Source organism: Acomys minous (genome assembly GCF_964271855.1).
Source record: "Acomys minous genome assembly, chromosome: 3".
Classification (NCBI taxonomy): Eukaryota; Metazoa; Chordata; class Mammalia; order Rodentia; family Muridae; genus Acomys; species Acomys minous.
The window spans coordinates 55795184-55814501 of record NC_140485.1 but is presented as its reverse complement, the minus strand read 5'-3'; the positions used below and the strand labels follow the sequence as shown (position 1 = coordinate 55814501).

The following is a 19318-nucleotide window of genomic DNA, read 5'->3' as shown; positions in this document are numbered from 1 at the left end:
GCAGCCTTCAGACTGGGATGCACATAGAACTCTCAGCCACCATGTCTGCCTGCATGCTGCCCTGCTCTCTGCCTTGAAGATAATGGATTAAACCTCTAAAACTATAAACAAGCCCCAACTAAATGCTTTCCTCTATAAGAGGTGCTAGGGTCACGGTGTCTCTTCCCAGCAATAGAGCACTGACTGAGACAGCTTGAGAGCAACTGCACAATGCCCAGAAGTGGCAGGAGGGGGGTAGAATGCGGAGGGGTCTACTGCAGGAATATCCCCACAAACAAAGGAAGAGCTGAGGGGAGTAAAGACTAGAAGAGGTGAGTGGGTCCAGGCCCAGAGGTCTCCAACTCCTCTGCTTTCCAAATTGAAAATAAATCTAATCACATCATGCTAGACATGTAGAATATCTGGATCTCTTAAGTCAGTAGAAGAAATAATCTGTAATAATTGCTGATAGAGAAGAAAGAACCCTACAATCTAGATAGATAGATAGATAGATAGATAGATAGATAGATAGATAGAAAGAACGATAGATAGATAGATAGATAGATAGATAGATAGATAGATAGATAGAAAGAATATAGCTTAATTATATGTATAGTTATATAAGTAGGCAGGTGGACAGATAGGTGATGGGCTTAGCTTTTAGGAACCAAACGTAGTAGGCACAGGCATAGACTCTTGCAGTGGAGTCAGCTGCTTAGCTCAAATCTCCCACGTCTTAGCTGTGTGGTCCTGGACAAGTTTCATAGGGTACTCTATGCCCCAGTATCCTTATCTATCACTGAGACTGCTGATGCTGATAATCTATCTCTCTGTCAGAACTGCATTAAAATAGCTAAAGCACTTACAATGCTTACTGGAATAAAGTAAGTACCATGGACATGTTTGCAATTATTAAACTCTCTCTTCGAAAGATCTGGAGCAGATAGTATTGTAAGGGAAATGTGTTTGGTCCAGATGGACCAAGTTTAAATCCTATATATTGGCCACAGGTGGCACACACCAGAAATCCCAGCACTCCGGAGGCAGGGACAGATAGATCTCTGGGAGTTCTCAGCCAGCCATGTGTACAAAGTGAGTTCCAGGCCAACTAGGCTTGCACAGTGAGAGCCTGTTAGGAGGAGGGGTGGGGGCGAGCAAACAACCTCACAAATCTCAATTGCTTAAAACCATAAACATAACGTCTCATCGTCCCTACATGTCCACCTCAGGCCAGCTGAGGGCCTCACTTCATGTTATCCTCCCTCGGCTCAGGTCCCTTCTGCTGGGGCAGACAGGATCTGGAACATTGCCAATCGCTCCAGGAAAAAGGGACAGAAAAGTTTAGAGGGTCTTATGGTTTGACTCTTATATGTCCTTCAAAGGCTAAAGGATGGCGCACCAGCCTGTGTCGCCCTTGAGAGATGGCAGGGCCTTTGTACGATGGAGCCTAATGCATATAAGTAAGGCTGCCGGGAGACGCCATCAAAAGGGACACTGAGATCATTGACGTTGTGAGATAAACAAGCTCCCTTCACTTCACGCTTAGGTCATGTTGCGTGGCCCCACCACAAGCCCAAAGCAAAAAAGCCAAGTGACCACAGACTGGAACCTCTGAAACTGGGAGCCAAAACATGCCTGTCCTCCCTGCGAGCTGACTGTCTCGGGCATTTGTCACGACCACAGAAAGCTAAACTCACACAATTCAACTCAAACCAAGCCAGCAATCAGTGCTGTCTCCTGGAAGTGACATCTGGGAACCAGTGCTGGGAGCACAGTCCTTTCCACAGGACAGCAGAGGCAGAGACTTCCTAAGAACAGTACCAGAGCCTCTAAAATCTGCCTACTCAAAGTATGGGCTCCTGACCAATGACTTGGACAAGCCCTTGAAATTTGTCACAAAAGGCAATATCTCTGGCCTGGTCCGAGGCCTACTGAGTCTAAACCTACATCTCAACCAGCCGAATAGTAGGTTTCTGTGACCATACAAGTCTGAGAAGGACTGACTGGCCAAGTCCCCTGGGTAGCAGGACATCAGCCTGCCTAGGGATGTCTCCCAGCTCCTGTCACCACCTTCAGTTATACGCCCATTTTGTACAGTCACCTCAATGACTCTGAGCTCACAGGATGAGGGTTCAGGAGTCTGAACTGAGCAGCACACAGGCGAGACCAATGCAGTTAGCTTCCCCCACTCACATTCTGAGAAATTCGCTCTTCTTTTTTTCTTTTCTTTTTTTTTTTAATTATTATTATTTTGGTTTTTTATTTGTTTGTTTTTTGAGACAGGGTTTCTCTGTGTAGCCTTGGCTGTCCTGGACTCACTTTGTAGACCAAGCTGGCCTCACACTCACAGCAATCCACTTGTCTCTGCCTCCCCACTGCTGGCATTAAAGGCATGCGCCACCATGCCCAGCTGAAATAGTCACGCTTATTTTTTTTCCCTGGAGGGTTTAGAAGGTGGGTGGGCGGTCATTTGTTTTGTTTTGTTTTGTTTTGAGGCAGGGTCTCTGCAACTCAGGCTGACCTAGAACTCACTGTGTAAACTAGGTTGACCTCAAGCGCATGGCAATCCTCCTGCTACAGCTCTGGGATTGCAAGGTAAGAACCACATTCCAAGCTTGAAGGCTTTTATGTTCATGTGTATACGGATGTACATACATGTGCAGGCATATGTACACATGTATACATATGCGTGGGCAGACAAAAGGACAGTCTCAGATGTCAGTCTTCCTAGGGAGCCATCTCTCTGGTTTTTTGAGACAGAATCTCTCAGTGGCGTGGGGCTCACCAAATAGGCTCAGCTGACTGGCAGGAAAGTCTGCGGATCTGCTTGCCTCTACCTCAGATCTTTACTACAAGTGTGTGCCACAAGTGTGTGCCACTGTAACATACTTTTTACATGGGCACAGAGGATCAAATTCAAATGCTCGTGCTTGCACAGTGAACACTATACTGACCAGCTATTTCCATACATACCCCTATTTGCTTGCTTGTTTGTTTGTTTGTGGAAAAGGATTTTTTTTGCATTTATTTATGTGTTCTGTGCATATGTGGGGAGCCCCATAGAGGTCAGAGGGCAACTTGTAGCTGGCAGTTCTCTCTTTCTACCATGTAAGTCCCTAGGACTGAAGTCAGGCCGTGAGGCTGGGTGGTAAGCTCCTTGATCCACTGAGCCACCTTACTGGCCCCTTCTTTTGCTCTGTTGAGATGAGTTCTCCTGTAGATCTGACTAACTTCACACTCTGGGGCTGGGGATGGCCTTGAACTCGTGGTTCTCCACCGTCACTTCCAGGTGGTAGGAACCACTTCACCTAAGAAGAACACCTTAGTGTGTGTCCATCTGCCTGTATGAAACAATAATCCAAGACAGCAAGAAGCTGACGGCTGCCTACCAGGCTCTTACCTGACCCCATTTACTCCTGACCCCCAAACCTACATCCAGAAACGCCGTCATGGTCCCCATTTCATGGTGGCAAAACCAAAGAACTAGACGTCTAAAGGACTCACTCAGATACACACAGGAGGCGCACATGGATCCGCTTGCAGCCACAGACTGTAGTCAGTGCATGGTCCACTTGCAGGAAAAGGCATGCCTTGCCTAGCCTACGGAGGTCCAGCTATGGAGTCCCTTCCCCACCTCAAGCAGTCTTCTCTGTGCCCCTGTAACTTTCAGCCTCCTGCTGAGGACAGCAGGGATGCCGTTGAGCCCTCTGCACGGAGGAAGTCTTCAAGTCATCATCTGCTCAGTTGTTTTTCTATTCTCCATTTCGATAGCTCCATCAGGAAGGTTGTTGTTGTTGTTGTTGTTTGTTTGTTTGTTTGTTTTTGTTGGTTTTTGGTTTTTCGAGACAGAGTTTCTCTGTGTAGCCTTGACTATCACGGACCAGGCTGGCCTCGAACTCACAGTGATCCACCTGCCTCTGCCTCCCCGAGTGCTGGGATTAAAGGCGTGTGCCACCACTGCCTGGCTGGTTTTGTTGGTTTGGTTTGTTATATATACACACACACACACACACATACACACACACACACACACACACACACACACACACACACACACACACAACCCGCTGAGCCTTGCACCTGTCTGCTAAAAGCTGCTGCTGTTCTCTGGGTTTATCACACTGAGCTGCAGGGAACTGTACAGTGTGATTCATAACAAAGAAATTTGGAAGCTATACAATTCAACCTGCTCACTGTACAGATAAACTGACAGCGAGCTGAGGCGGTTTACAAATGATAACACAGATGTTCTGGGAATCAGCAGTACTGGCCAGCCCTCTGCTCTGTGTGGCTAGTAGGGAAGAAAATGAGATCGCCTTTGCTCTGGCCTCCACCCTTCTCAACCGATCCCCATGCATTTCTGGGATGTAATAAACGGCAGTGGGCTTGAGTTAGCTAAAGGTTGAAGGCTTCAGTCACCAAAGGCATGCGGGACATAAAGCATTCCAAACTCCTGGGGCATGGAAAAGCAAGCTGGGGTGAGGTGGGATGGGATGGGATGGGATGATTCTGGGCCTCTTTCTACCTTGGTCATGGTCCTCAACACAAAAAAATCTATCAGAAAGGAGTCTGCAGAGCAGCTGTGATTTGTACAGATGAGACTACACAGAAGCTGTTTCCAAGGCCTTGCCCTTTTGGAAAAAGCAAGATGTGCCTCCCTCTCGTCCCTGCTGACACAATGACAGGCATCCCCATGGGAAGAAGCAAATAGCTAAACAGCACAGAGCAATGAAGGATTCTTCCTGACTCTCCATGGCCTTGTACTTGACATCAGCCCTATGGCACCAACTAGAAGCATGCGAGCAGCTGTCCTTTCTGCACATCTGAGCCACACAAAAATAATAGCCACACAACTCCAGTCTTACTTTGTTTGGGTTTTGTGATGGGGTCTCATGTTGTCCATGCGGTCCTCTAACTCAGTATGTAGCCAAGGCTGGCCTTTAGCGTCCCATCTTCTCACCTCCACCTCTGGAGCCCTGGAGCCATCATGCCAGCTTCCAACCCCACTTTTGACTCCTAGAGTTTGAAGGTAGTTAGGAGGCCATGTTTGATCCTAATGTGCTGATGAGTGAAAGGCGGCCCACAGGCCAACAACCTGCCAAGGCATGGAAAAGTTAGCAGAAAAAGTCAGTATGGGTGTAGAGATGGAGAGAGGGAGAATTACATAGATATCGATATATATATCATGCACATGTCTTTCTATCCCATTTTTAACGTTTATAAAGTTGTTGTGTAGGCTGGGGAGGTGGCTCAGCATGTAAAGAGCTTTCCATGCAAGTATGAAGACCAGACTAGTGTGGATTCCCCAGAACCCATCTAGATACCAGATAGGTGCACCAGCCCATCTGAAATCCCAGTGCTCAGGAGGTGGAGATGGGGGAATCCACAGAGAAAGCCAGCTAGCTAAAGTAGCTTAAACAGTGAACCCTGGGTTATGTAAGACATGCTGCCTTAATATGTAAGGTAAAGTGCAATCAAGGAAGATGTACCACATCAACCTTGGGCCTAAACACACACACACATGCACACATGTAAGCATCACACATACCAGACACACATGAAAAACAGTTGCTATGGTTTGGATATGAAGTGTCCCTCAAGAAGGCTCATGTGTTGAAGGCTTGGTCCCCATATACTGGTGCTATTGAGAGGTGATTGGATTACAAGGCTAATAACTTCATCAATGGATTAATGAATTGATGAGCTAAGCTCATAGATGACTGGGTATAAGAAGGAGATAGGGCATAATTGGAGAATGTAGACCACTGACAGAGCATCTTTGAAAAGTATATATATGCGAGCTAGAGAGGAGGCTGAGCAGTTAAGAGAACTGACTGTTCTTCCAGAGGTCCTGAGTCTAATTCTCAACAACCACACGGTGGCTCACAACCATCTATACAGGGATCTTATGCCCTCTTCTGGCCTGCAGGTGTACATGCAGATAGAGCACTCACACACATTAAATAAATAAATCTTTTTAAGTATATATATATTATATATGTACACTGTTTACATAATACATAAAATATTTTTGTGTATATAGTGTGTTTCTCCCCCCTCCCCTTCGCCTCTGTCTTCCTCTTCTCCTCCCCTCTGCCCCATCCTTCTCCTGTTTCTCTCCTCCTGGCTGTCATTCGGTTGAGTGGCTTTTCTCCTCCATCACGTTCTGAACCTCACCACCACAGGTCCAGAACATGGAGCCAAGTGACCATGGACCAAAACTTCAGAAACATGTGCCCAAAACACTTCCTTTAAGTTGTTTTTCTCAGATACTTTGTCACAGGTAACGCAAAAGTTCTTTCCCGTATCATCAGAAATGCTATTCAAAACACTTTAGCCAGGTAAACACAGGCAGGTGTCAACTTTCAGCAGACAACGCATGTGGCCTTTTGAATGACCTTGAAAGGAGGCTCCTGTCGTGGTAAAGATGGGGACACAGAAGTTCAGGTTTGCGTTTAGCCCTGTGCAACATATCACTTAGGATCTGTGCTTGTTTGAAAGTCACAGAGATAGTTCAAGCAGAAAGTGGGGAGGTTTGCTTGTTAGGACAGCGGGGCACAGAGGCAGCAGGGTCCCCACTGTGGTTTGCCAGCACGTGTTCAGTCTCACTGTGTCTCTGCCTAGCTGCGTCTCTCAGGCCTGCCTTCTCTGCGTCTCTCTCTTCTTTCTCCAGCTGTTGCAGGTTTTTTGTTGTTTCTGAGAAAGGATCTCCCAATGTAGCCTAGGCTAGCCTCAGACTCCTGAATCCTTGTCTGGTTCTCACAGCATCTCCTGACTAATCTCAAATCCCATTCCCAGAGGGATGTGGTTGGCCCGGGTTGTACCCCACATCCACCTCTAGTCCAAGCAATGGGACTGAAGGGAGAGAGCTATGTTATATTAAAATGACCATCAAAGGTCACCTTTACAAGGGACAGATGCACAGCCAGAGGTGGCACTGGACGAAGTAGGCGTCCCAAACGTTATTCTACTGTGGTCGTACAGAAGACGCAGAAACAAAGATCTCAGCTTCCCGGACTCTCAGATCCTTCTGCTCCCACCACTCAAGTCCGTGGCTGTTCAATGCACACGAACCATCAGGAGTCAAAGCACATCCCCAAAGCCTGGAAAGGCTTAGGCCAGAGGTGGCTAGCTTCCTGCCTGCACATCAAGGGAGACCCCCTGTTGGTTCTTGCCGGCATTAACACGACAACAAGAGAGGCAAAGGAAGGATAAAACCTGCCTTCAGCCTCAGAGGCCTGCGGCTACTTTCTCTCTCTCTCTCTCTCTCTCTCTCTCTCTCTCTCTCTCTCTCTCTCTCTCTCTCTCTCTCTCTCTCTCTCTGGCTGTCTGTGCCTTCTGCTGGAGGCCAGTGTGTGGCAGCTGACTCTGTGAGGAGCACAAGGTAGGGCCAGAGGACAACTGCAGGGAACGTCAAAATCAAAGACCTGCTCAGTGCCACGCAGGAAGCCAGGGTCAGTGAGCCAGAGCCAGGCGGCAGGACAAAGGGAGCAGACAGGAAGGCCAGAGCTGATACCAGGAGGCAGGGAGTAACCCAGAGAGGAATTCAGGAGGAAAGGGGACCGTGAGCAGGGAGTGGGCGCCGCACACACTGCACACGCGCGCTGCACAGTGAGCAGGGAGTGGGCGCCGCACACACTGCACACACGTGCTGCACGGGGATCGGGATCTGGCGTCAAGGACAGTGGTATGCGTAGGAGGCACAGGAGACAGACTCTGCAGGTGGGAGCTAGTCTCTCTGGAGGCAGTCACTAATATATATATTAAAAGCCACCGAGGAACTCGAGCACAATGCCGCACCTGCATGGGAGACTACAGTAGGATCCCCTGAGCCTCAAGTTAAAGATTAGCCTTGGCAATAAGGCAGGCAAGACACCCATATTTTTTTTTCCTTTATTTTTCTTTCATATATTGTATCCTAACCACAGCCTCTCTTGCCTCCTCTCCTTCCAGGTGCAAACCCTCCCTCCCCCCCCCCCCCCGCCACTTCCACCCCTCCCCACCCCAGATCCATTCCTCCTCTGTTTCCCTTCAGAAAACAGCAGACCTCCCAGGGACATCAACCAAACATGGCATAACAAGATGCAATAAGACTAGGCATAAACCCTCATATCCAGGATGGGCAAGACAACCCAACAGGAGGAAAAGGATTCCATGAGCAGGCGAAAGAGTCAGGGACACTCCCACTCCCACTGTTAGGAGTCTCACAAAATCCCAAGCTAAACAACCAAAACAAGCCTGCAGACTCATGCAGACCCATGCAGACTCATGCAGGACCATGCAGACCCATGCAGACTCATGCAGGACCATGCAGACTCATGCAGGACCATGCAGGACCATGCAGACCTGTGCAGACCCATGCAGACTCATGCAGGCCCATGCAGGACCATGTAGACCTGTGCAGACCCATGCAGACTCATGCAGGCCCATGCAGGACCATGCAGACTTGTGCAGACCCATGCAGACCCATGCAGACCCATGCAGACTCATGCAGGCCCATGCAGACCCATGCAGACTCATGCAGACCCGTGCAGGTCAGTGCAGGCCCATGTAGGCCCATGTAGGCTCCGTGATTGTGGCTTCATTCTCTGAGTCCTGCTTAGTTGATTCTGCCAGCTGTGTTCTCCTAAAGACACTCATGTTGTTGTTCTTGTTCTTGTTTTCAAGACAGTTTCTCTGTGTAGCCCTGGCTGTCCTGAAACTTGCTTCATAGACCAGGCTGGTTTCAAACTCAAAGATCCACCTGCCACTGCCTCCCAATTGCTGAGACTAAAGGCAAGCACCATCATGCCCAGCAGCACGAGAGAGAGAGAGAGAGAGAGAGAGAGAGAGAGAGAGAGAGAGAGAGAGAGAGAGAGAGAGAGAAGCCAAAAAACCTGCTGCCTGTGTGATGGTGATGACCCTAGGATCTATTGTTTCTCCAGCTCCTAGAAAAGAACCTGACAGACAAGAGGGATTCACCTTTTTTTGTTTTTGTTTTCGTTTTTCGAGACAGTGTTTCTCTGTGTAGCCTTGGCTGTCCTGGACTTGCTTTGTAGACCGAGCCAGCCTCGAACTCACAGCAATCCATCTGCTTCTGCCTCCCCAGTCCTGGGATTAAAGGTGTGTGCCACCACCGCCCGGCAGGACTCAACTTTTAAAAAGACAAAATAAAATTGCTGAATAAGTGATAAGCAAATATACAGACATGTGTGAGAATATTTGGCATAGTAATGAATTAGGAACAACCTAAGGGGCCACCATACTGATTAAGAAAATTGTGACATAGCTCTGTAAGAGAATACATATTTTTCAAAGGACATCAATGAATACCTCTCGTTTTAGAATATTCTCAGGACTTTGTTGGATGACAAAATAAGAGCAAAAATAATCACTTCATTTCATTTTTGAGATGAGGTAGCCCAGGCTTGCCTGAAACTCACAATGTACCCCAGGTTGACTTCAAGCATATTGGCAATTCTCCAGCCTCGGTCTGCTGTATGCTGGATTACAGTGTGAGCTACAATACCTGGCCAAAAAAAAAAACAAAAACAAAAACCTTTTTATATTTTAAAAAGTGACCATATGGGCCGGGCATGCTAGCGTACGCCTTTAATCCCAGCACTCAGGAGGCAGAGGCAGGCAGATCACTGTGAGTTTGAGGCCAGCCTGGTCTACAAAGTGAGACCAGGACAGCCAAGGCTACACAGAGAAACCCAGTCTTAGAAAAAAAAAAAAACATATGCACAGAAAAATGTTAATACTGCATCCAAATAGTAACAAAAGAAGGGGAGATTTTAGGCTATCTTAATGCTTTTTTAAAAAATTTACTTTCCGTGTTCTAATTTTCTACAACGGCCATGTGTTATTTGTATAATTAAAAACAGTATAAAAAAAAGAAGGCTGGGTATATAGCAGAGTGAAGCATTCCCCAGCGTGCACAAAGCCCTGGGTTGGATCCTCACCACAGTGGAGGTGGGGGTGGGGGCGTGATTATAGTAAGGAGAGAAAGTGAAATGTGAAAGTGTTTGGGTATGTGTGAGTGAAAGTGAGTAGGTGTGTGTATGAATGTGTGAGTGCATGCGTTGGAGGGGGTATGAGTCTGTGTAAGCATGTGTATGTATGTATGCATGTGTGTATGAGTGTGTGTGTTCAGGTATGTGAGTGTATGTGTTCGGGGGTGTGAGTATATACACATGTGTATGAAGTGTACATTATGCATGCGTGTGAGTGTCAGCATGTGTGTGTCATGTGTATGTTAGGATGTGTGTGTTCAAATACATGTGTATGAGTGAGTTTGTATGTGTTCAGGTGTGTGTGTATGTATGCATGTATGTGTAAGTGTATGTATTCGGGGATTATAGGAGTATGCGAGTCTATGTATGCATGTGTTTGAGTACATGTGTATGTATATCAGCATGTTTGAGAGTATATGTGTGCATGAGTGTGTATATTCAGGAGTGTTTGTGAGTGTGTGAGTACATGTATGTGTGTATATGTGTGAATATATGTGTTCAAGTGTGTGTGTACTCATGTGTATGTAAGTGTATTATTCAGGGGCATATGAGTCTGTGTATGTGTATATGAGCACGTGTGAAAGTATATGTGTGCATGAGTGTCTGTATTCATGTGTGTGTGTGTGTGTGTGTGTGTGTTCAGGTATGTATGTGCATATGTGTGTGAATATATGTATTCAAGTGTATGGTCATATGTATGCATATATGCATTGCATGTATGTGAGTGTGTATAAGTGTGTGCCCTGCTGTCATACCTCAAAAGCCACCCATCTAATTTTTTGAGATAACATCTTTCACTTGGTCCTGGGGCCCTCCAGTTAAGCTAGGCTGAGCCAGTACTGAGATTACAAGCACAGCATCACGGCCAGCTTCTTCCACAGACTCTGGAGATGAAACTCAACTCCTCAGTCTTGCGCGGTAAGAACTGCATGCGCTGGGCTATCTCCCAAAGCCCAAGTAGCTCTCATCAAGAAACAGAAACAGAGGTTGGAGCAGGAGTGTGGTCTGTTAGCTAACAACCAACCAAATGAGTTCCGAGTGCTGGTGGCTGCAGCAACCAGTTCTCCAGCAAATCACAGGCGGCAGGAGACATGAGGCCGCTGCGACTCTGGCCTCCATGGGAGCCACAAGACTAACAGGGCCACAGTCAGGGACAGGTAAGACAGCGCGGATGGTGGTGGTGAACAACAGGAGCCGGGGACATAGCGCCACCCAGGAAGAGAAAGAAGTAAAGCGAAAGCCAGTGACGACCTGCCAGAACCACCCTTCACTGGGAATCTAAATTATTAGAAAAACCATTTTAATTTTAATTTAAAAGCTCAAGTTGTGCTAGCCAGTGTGCTAGGTATCAGACGTCCATCCTTAAGCCAGGAGCAGTCTCCAGGTGACAGCCACTTGGAAATGAACAAGGGAGTCTCACAGCGGAAACAAACCACTCTTAAGGGCAGGCCGCATGCCCGGCAACACACGTCTAACAGAAAATGAACTTCATGAACTTTACGGTACCTTTGAAGGTTCTCTGTCTCGTATTTTAACCTTTCTCTTTAACCTTCCAGATCCCTTTGCCTATATATTATGGATTCCAATTTTGTAGGTTTTAGGGGATTTCTGTGTGTATGAACGTGTGTCTCTAATCTCTATGTGTTTCTGTGTATTTTCGTTGGATCTTTTTTCTGTGTTTGTTTGTTTGGGTTTTTTGTCCTATTCTGATTTGTTTATTTTTTCTATATCTGATGTTGTTGTTGTTGTTGTTGTTATTATTATTATTATTATTATTATTATTATTATTATTATTATTATTCCCTAGAAAACTTACTGTATTCTAGCAAGAGACAGAGGGGATGTGGGTCCAGGACTTGGGCCAGGGAAGCAGGCAGGCTAACTTTAGGTCTTCCCCTCCCCCTCCTCTCCCCCACATCCCCCAGTCTCACCCCCAGGTCTGCAGCAGACCACCTGCTGAGGCGTCCCCTTCCTCTCTGCCCATCTCCAGTGGATCCCACAGCTCTTCCCCTCCAAACCCCTTCTCCCAACATGCTTTACCCCAGCAAGAGCTCCAGCAGGCCCTCCCTGGCAACCCTCCAGCCACACCTGCCGGGAAGCAGGTAGCAGAGCTTCAGATCCTCACGCCATCCTCTCCTCCTCATCCAGTCTGCCAGATTTACACCCCATCCCCCCCCCATCCCCCAACCCCCCCATCCCACCCCCCCACCCCACCTCATCCCCCCCAGCCCCCCCCCCCGTCACTGCAGCAGACTACCTACCCTGGCCTCTCCTCACTCCTGCCACCCCCATTTGCCAGGACTAAACAGATCCTAGTGGGACGCCCTATTTTCCTACTTTCTCTGGACCTTCTCAGCATGACCTCGTTATTTGGTGGTGGTGGTGGTGGTTGTTGTTGTTGTTGTTTTGGGTGTTTGTTTTGTTGCTTTGGTTTTGGTTTTTGGAGACAGGGTTTCTCTATATAGCCCTGGGTGTCCTGGACTCGCTTTGTAGACCAGGCTGGCCTTGAACTCACAGACATCTGCCTGCCTCTGCTTCCCTGAGTGTTGGGATTACAGGCGTGTGCCCCCACACCTGGTTGCCCATCCCCACTCTTTGGTTTGGTTTGGTTTGGTTTGGTTTTTTTTTTTGAGACAGGGTTTCTCTGTGTAGCCCTGGCTGCCCTAGACTCACTTTGTAGACCAGGCTGGCCTCGAACTCACAGTGATCCACCTGCCTCTGCCTCCCAAGTCCATCCTCATTCTTAAGCGTTAGCTTCCAATACCTAGAAACTCATTTTACTTGGAACCCCCAGTGGCCACACCTAGCAAGATCCCAGGAGAATTTACAAGCAGCCATCACACTCTCCTACAAACCAAAGAGGGAAACAAAGGAAAAAAACACAACTCAACAAAGACAAAACCAGATATCTGCTCCTAGAATTACAATCTCCCCAAACCCACATGCCTAGACACCAGCATACAACACAATCACAACAGCCAGGACAGCACGTCTCCACTAGAGCTCAGCAGCCGCACCACCGCAGGCCCTGAGCATCTCAACATGGCGGCTGAAGCACAAGACAAGAACCTGAAAACAGCTTTTATGAATATGATAGAGGTCCTTAAAGAGGAAATGAATAAACTCCTTAAGGAAATTTATGAAAACACAAACAGTGGAAGGAAATGAATAAAACAGTTCAAGATGTGAAAGTAGAAATAGAAGCAATAAGGAAAACACAATTGAGGGAAATCTGTAAACAAACAAACAAACAAACAAACAAACAAAAATCTAGGAACTCAAACAGGAAACTCAATAGCCGACCTCACCAACAGTTATAATACCAAAAAAAAAAAAAGAAAGAAAGAAAAAATCTTGGATGTTTGAAGACACAATAGAAAAAAAAATGGATACCTCAGTGAAAGAAAAGATTAAAGCCGGGCATGGTGGCACACGCCTTTAGTCCCAGCACTCGGGAGGCAGAGGCAGGCAGATCGCTGTGAGTTCGAGGCCAGCCTGGTCTACAAAGCGAGTCCAGGACAGCCAAGGCTACACAGAGAAACCCTGTCTCAAAAAAACCAAAAAAAAAAAAAAAGATTAAATCTAAGAAATTCCTGGTACAAAACGTCTAGGGAAATTTAAGACACGATGAAAAGACCAAGTCTGAGAATAATAGGAATGGAAGAAGGAAAAGAAACCCAAGACAAAGGCACAAAAATTATTTTCAATAAAATCATAGAAGTAAATGTCTCTAACCTAAAGAAGGTGAGAACTATCAGGGTACAACAAACACACAGAACACCAAATAGACCCAACATGAAAAGAAATTTTCCTTAGCACAAGATAATCAAAACACTAAACATAAAAAGCAAAAGAAAGACTGTTAAAAATAGAAAGATCAAGTAACATATAAAGGCAGACCTTTTAGAACAATCCTGACTTCTAGAAGCCAGAAGGACCTGTGCTCTAAGACAGCACAGATGCCAGCCCAGACTACCATACCCAGAAACACTTATAATAGATGGAGGCAGTAAGACATTCCATGAAAAAAAAAACAAAAACAAAAATCAAATTTAAGCACCCATATACAAATCCAGCCCTACAGAAGGCACTAAAAGGAAAACCACAACAAATAAAAAAAATACAATGAATAAATTATCTAGATCACCAGATTAAAAGAGGGGAAACACGCATACCCACACACGCCAGAACAACAAAATAATTGGAGTCAACAAACACTGTTAATTAATGTCTCTCAATATCAATGGTCTCAATTGCACAATAAAAAGACACAGACTTTAAAAAGTTGGCATGGTGATACAAAAATTCTCAATAAAATACTTTCAAACCTAAGAACACAACAAAAAGATCATCGATCAGTAGGCTTCATCCCACAAATGCAGGGATGGTTCAACATAAAAAAAATCTGCCAGTGTAATCCACCATATAAGCAAAGAGAAAGAAAAAAAAACCACTTGATCATATCATTAGATTCTGAAAAAGTCTTTGACAAATTCCAACACCCCTTCATGATAAAAGTCTTGGAGAGATCAGGGATACAAGGGATATACCTAAATTATAGAAAGGGCAATTTACAGCAAGCCTATAGCCAACAAAGCTTACTTAAATGAAAAGAAACTCAAAGCAATTCCACTAAAATCAGGGACAAGACAAGGCTGTCCACTCTCTCCATGTCTAGTCAATATATTGCTTCAGTTTTAGCTAGAGCAGTAAGGCACTAGAAGGCGATGGAGGGGATACAAATTGGAAAGGACAGAGTCAAAGTATCTTTATTTGCAGGCAATATGATAGTTTAGATCAGTGATCTGAAAAAAAATACCACCAGGGAACTCCTTTAGCTAATAAACATTTTCAGCGAAGTAGCTGGATACAAAATTAACTCACAAGTCAGTAGCCCTTCTGTACTCAAATGACAAAAGGACTGAGAAAGATACCAGATAATGGAAAGATTTCCCATGCTCATGGATTGGTAGGATTAACAAAGGAAAAAATGGCAAATTTACCAAAAGCACTCTACAAATTCAATGCAATACCCATTAAAATTCCAACACAATTCTTCACAGACCTTTAAAGAACAATTTTCAGCTTCATATGGAAACACACAAGGGTAGCTAAAAAATCAATTCTGAACAATAAAAGAATTGTTTGCGGTATCACCATCCTTGATTTCAAGTTGAGCTACAGAGCTATAGTAATAAAAACAGCATGGTATTGGCACAAAAACAGACATATTGAGGGGCCGGAGAGATGGCTCAGTGGTTAAGAACATTGGCTGCTCTTTCAGAGGTTCTGAGTTCAATTCCCAGCACCCACATGGTAGCTCACAACCATCTGTAATGGAATCTGATTCCCTTTTCTGGTGTGCATGAAAGCACACATATACACTAAATAAATAAATCTTAGAAAATAAACAGACACATTGATTAGTAGACTCAAACTGAAGACCCAGACATAAATCCGCAAACCTATGAACACCTAGTTTTTGATAGAGGCCAGAAATACACAATGAGGAGGGAAAAAAAGCATCTTCAGCAAATGGTACTGATTAAGCTAGATGTCTGTGTAGATCCATACTTATCAACCCACATAAAACTCAAGTCCAAGTAGATCAAAGACTTCAACACGGAACTAGATACATGGAACCTGATAGAAGAGAAAGTAGGGAAGCTTTAGAGAAAGAGTAAGGAAACCCAGAATGCTGGGGAGCTGGGAGCTGGGGAAAGGGAGCTGAGAGGCAGCTGGGGAAGGGATGCTTAGAGGCAGCTGGGGAAGGGATGCTGAGAGGGAGCTGGGGAAGGGATGCTTAGAGACAGCTGGGGAAGGGATACTTAGAGGGAGCTGGGGAAGGGATGCTTAGAGGGAGCTGGGGAAGGGATGCTTAGAGGGAGCTGGGGAAGAGATGCTGAGAGGGAGCTGGGGAAGGGATGCTGAGAGGGAGCTGGGGAAGGGATGCTTAGAGGGAGCTGGGGAAGAGATGCTGAGAGGGAGCTGGGGAAGGGATGCTTAGAGGCAGCTGGGGAAGGGATGCTTAGAGGGAGCTGGGGAAGAGATGCTGAGAGGGAGCTGGGGAAGAGATGCTGAGAGGGAGCTGGGGAAGGGATGCTTAGAAGCAGCTGGGGAAGGGATGCTGAGAGGGAGCTGGGGAAGAGATGCTGAGAGGGAGCTGGGGAAGAGATGCTGAGAGGGAGCTGGGGAAGGGATGCTTAGAGGCAGCTGGGGAAGGGATGCTGAGAGGGAGCTGGGGAAGGGATGCTGAGAGGGAGCTGGGGAAGGGATACTTAGAGGGAGCTGGGGAAGGGATGCTTAGAGGGAGCTGGGGAAGGGATGCTTAGAGGGAGCTGGGGAAGGGATGCTTAGAGGGAGCTGGGGAAGGGATGCTTAGAGGAGAAACAGCAAAGAAAAGAAGTCATGCTCTTTTGAATAATTCAGAAAGGCAGACAGACTGACAAAGCTACATGACTTTGGCCTATTAGCTACTGCGCTAGGGGCAGGAATTCTGCTATCTCATTAAAAGACTAATTGTCCCATCTCTCTCTTTAGCATGGCTTTAAATGAGCCCACTTTCCTGTGGGTGGGTGGTCCCTTGGCCAAGTGACTAACCTGGCCCAACTGGGGTCTGGAATGATGTTTCCACCCAAGTCAGAGAGTCTGTTCTCTTGACCAGAGCAGCCACAGGCATAAACCTGACCACTGTGCGCTTTCTCTCTCTCTCTCTCTCTCTCTCTCTCTCTCTCTCTCTCTCTCTCTCTCTCTCTCTCTCTCTCTCTCTCTTCCTTTCCCTTTGTTCTGTGACAAAAATTGTCCTAGAGAGACCCTACATACACATCTCCTCGCCCCAGACAAGGATCCCTAGACACCCCAAAGTTCAACTTGATGAGCCAGTGAGTTTTATTGGGGTTACTTACAGGAATATAGGTAAGAGATTACTTACAAAGACAGATATGACTCAGAGATAGCTGCATCACCAATGCTCAGCCCAGAACAGGAGACAGCTCACACAAGCTGGGAACATGGAGCACAAGGCACAGCCTACAGGCAGCTCAATAGGATGGAGAATGTCCTTTCCAAGTGACTCAGTTGATCTAAACCTCTTCCAAGCAGCTCGACTGGTACCTTCCAGGCAGATCTCCCAGTGGATGTATGCTTCCCTAGGTGACTTTTTTGTTGTTTTGAAATTGTCCTTTTATTATAACATTCTGATTATAACTGCTTCTCCTAGGCAGCTAGTCTGTCCTCGGAGTCTTCTTGGCAGTTTTTCTGCTGTGAGAAATTTCTTTGCAACTTGGTTTGTCTGAGACAACTTTGCAGCTTTATCGCTTATTAGGACAGGAAGAGGCCTAGTGAATCTGGTCAGATTCCGGTACTTCCTGAAGCTATTTTGAGCTATTTACCTTCCTGCTTAAGGAGTCTCCCTACAGGAGCAACCACTTCAATCTCAAAACTGTTACATAGCACTATTTAGGAAGCTACATTGTTAATACCACAAGCATTGGTTAGATAGCCATTTATAATGTCTTCAAAAAAGGCCTCAGGAGGGCTGGAGAGATGGCTCAGTGGTTAAGAGCTCTGGCTACTCTTCCAAAGGTCCTGAGTTCAATTCCCAGCAACCACATGGTGGTTCACAACCATCTGTAATGTGATCTGATGCCATCTTCTGGCCTGCAGGTGTACATGCAGGCACAACACTGTATACATAATAATAAATAAATCTTAAATTTAAAAAAAGGCCTCAGGCTGATTTGGCACTAAAATGAAGAGGTATTATACTATCAGCAGGGCTTACCTAACATGCAGGAGGCTCCAGGTTCAATCCTCAATACTGTGTAAACCAGGTGTGGTGATGTGTGGCCAGCATTCTGTAGGGAGAGGCAGGAGGATCAAAAGTTCACATCATCCTGGGTTCCAGAAGACCTTCTTAAAAAACTTTTCTTTCTTTCTTTCTTTTTCTTTTCTTTCTTTCTTTCTTTTTTTTGTTTTTATTTTTTTTTGTTTGTTTTTTTTTTGTTTTTCGTGACAAAGTTTCTCTGTCCTAGACTTGCTTTGTGGACCAGGCTGGCCTAGAACTCACAGCGATCCGCCTGCCTCTGCCTCGCGAGTGCTGGGATTAAAGGCGTGCACCACCATGCCTGGCTATTTAAAAAACATTTTTTAAAAAGGCAAAGAAAGACCAGCAATAAGTCTCAGGTGGTAAAGGGGTCTGTCCCCAAACCTGATGACCTGGGTTCGGTCCCAGAACTCATATGGTAGAAGGAAGGAACTGATGTCCTTCAAGTGTTCGCTGATTGCCACACAGTGCTGTGGCTCACACATGCGCCATGCACACACACACACACACACACACACACACACACACACACACACTAAAGAAACAAACAAACAAACGATTTAAAGGCCAGGAAAAAACAGCTTCCTAGAAAATAAAAATCTATGTCACAATCAGACTTAAAGGAGCCCCTAGAATACTCAGAACATAAAATTTTCTGGTGACAGTAAAGCTTTTCTCCCTGGTTTTTTATTTTTGTGGAAAGGTACCAATAATGGTGTGGAGTACAACTGGTGGTACTTTAGGTTTTGTGACATTATCAATAATGTAGATACGCCAGCGGTTTTAGGCCTCTGGGCAGGAAGACAGTGGGAGGACAGCGATAAGAGCAACTCCCCCTCAGACAGGTACCAGCCCTGCACCTCACCGACACCATCTAACTTAGTCATCATCGTAACCCTGTGTGTGGGTTGCCTTACACATGGTTACAATTGTCCTTGGCATCGTACAGGAAAGGAATAAAATGCCATAAGGATAAATGCTAGGCTGGAGATAGAGCAGTTGGTAGAGTGCTAGCATACACGAAACCCTGAGTTCAGTTCCCAGCATGAAATAAGGCAGATGCGGTGAGGCAGCCTTGTAATCACAAAGTAGAGGCAGGAGGACCAGATCGTGAGTCTTCTTTGCCACCCAGAGTCTGAGTTCTTTCTGCAGTCTTTGTTCAATCCCACTAGTCATTCTGCAGGACAAAGCCTAAAACAAATCAGCAAACACGCAGGTCCGAGGCTCGGAAGGAAGGAGTCAGCTCAAAGATGTCTTAGCCAGGCATGGTGGCCCAAGCTTGGGATCCCAGCAGACGGAGTCGGAAGCAGAAGGGTCGCTTCCAGTTCAAGACCAGCTTGAGCTATAGTGCACGACCCTGCCTCCAAAAACAAACAAATGGTAAACTCCGGTAGAATCAAGTCTAAAGGCAGGAACCCGTAGCTACTAGAAAGACTGAGGCTGGAGGATTGACCAGCGCCCCAAGAGTCTGAGGTTAGCATGAGCAGCATAGTGAGACCCGATCACTTAAAATAATTTA

The 19318-nt window shown here is 46.1% G+C and overlaps 1 pseudogene across 1 annotated transcript in view; it reads right to left on the bottom strand.

Moving 5' to 3' along the window:
• The window catches only part of LOC311593775 (high mobility group protein B2-like), a 529125-nt pseudogene that overhangs the window by 432142 nt on the left and 77665 nt on the right, over positions 1-19318 (bottom strand). The gene's annotated exons all lie outside the window — the stretch shown is intronic.